Below are 1,677 nucleotides of genomic sequence, written 5' to 3' on the forward strand. Positions count from 1 at the left end.
TTGGCGATTAACTCGGCAATAAAAAAGGGGGAGGACTGTTTGAACTTTCGGTGGGGCTTAATGTTCCGGTGATGTGGTTCACCGCAAAGCGGCCATGGCCCTCCTTCCACCGGTTTTAGGCACAAAGCTTTGCCAGCTCTGCCCGGTTGGCTGTTTCCTATACTTGACCATGCTTCCTTATTCGCTTAGTCCAAGAATTAATTCCTCGACGTAAGTTGAGGCTGGTGGAAAAAACACGTGGTAAGGCACATCATACAAATTCACTGTATCAACGAGACAAATGATCACTCCCGGCGAGTATAGTTTTACGCGACTGGGTAGACATGCTTCGCATGGCCTGAGCGACCATCGGAAGGATCTCTCAGAGAGATTGGACTTGGGCGAGTTGGTACATGTCAAGGCGAAGTTACATGTCAAGGACGTACAGGTGGAGGTAGAAATACAGGTGGTACATGTCAAGGTGGACCTCTTAGGGATTTTTTTTTTCAGGTGCGAGATATTCCCCTCTATTGGCATCTTACCGGAACAATTTCTTGCTAACACGATAACATGAATATATAATTTTGGTGGAAGTTTACGAAAAACTTACCATTCATTGAAGGGAAGGATTCGTACATCTAGTTCTGTTCTTGGTTTAGTAGTACAATATCGCACAGAATACACATGCATCACCTTCCTTCATAGCTTGTGTGGGGTGTCACGTGACGATTGGACATTTTTGCTCACTATATATCTTGAATACTTCAATCTCGACAAGACGTGCTGCCTACTGGACCGACAGCATATTCTGCGCCGGGCTATTGCAATCATGACAAGATGGTTGGGACATCTTTCTGAGTTATGTCTGCTTTCAAATTGAGGACCTCCATGAAATGGCAGACTACAACAACTTCATAATTTTTGGTGTGCTGCATTTAACAAGTAGAGACAACGGAAAGTCATGAGGGGAAAGTCTCTTTGCACTGCGGCAGTCCGCAGTGCGTAAAAAGAGAACGCGACAAATAGCCACTTCGACCCACGGCGCCCAGCGTAGAGACACCTACCACTGCCCATGTCGAACGCGATTAAGTCGGCCAAGGTGATTTGTTGGTTCACCAGAGCCACCGGCCGCCGCGTGTAACGACGAAACAGAGGCCAGTGGATCGGTGGCAGTTCTTGACGGGCCCCGTATGTCCTCCCTTGGCGGGCGCAGTCCGAGAGGGAGAGACCTGAGCACAACAGGGTGTAACAGGACTCGTAGATCCTTCGGCGCGTGTACGTGCGCCCGTTCGTGACAAGAGCCGCTCGCAGGAAAGGTAAACGCGTCGCAATTCAATGCCGGCCGCCCTCGCGGGACTCGGCCGGTATCCGCAGACGCATAACTCAAACGCGATACGCGCCGAATGGCTAAGCAGGGCCGGCCGACGCGGCTTCCAGTGGACGCGTTCGAGGAATCGCCCGACATAGCGCCGGCCGGCCTGGATCCGACGGGACGCCATTTTTCGGAGCTGAGCAAACAGTGCATGCTGTGAGCAAGAAGCGCCATGTAGCAGCCGAGGTAGCAGGCCAACCCGTGCAGCGCAAGCACGCTGATTTACGAGCCGCCGCCGCTGCCATGGCCGAGAGCGGTTGCGCCTTGGTCTAGTATGGCCGGCGCTCACGCGAGGCCCTCCGTGGGACGACGCCGTGGAGTGCCGC

The sequence above is a fragment of the Haemaphysalis longicornis genome, unplaced genomic scaffold (assembly GCF_048455015.1).
Source record: "Haemaphysalis longicornis isolate Haplotype H1 unplaced genomic scaffold, Haemaphysalis longicornis Haplotype H1 scaffold_1, whole genome shotgun sequence".
In the NCBI taxonomy this organism is placed as follows: Eukaryota; Metazoa; Arthropoda; class Arachnida; order Ixodida; family Ixodidae; genus Haemaphysalis; species Haemaphysalis longicornis.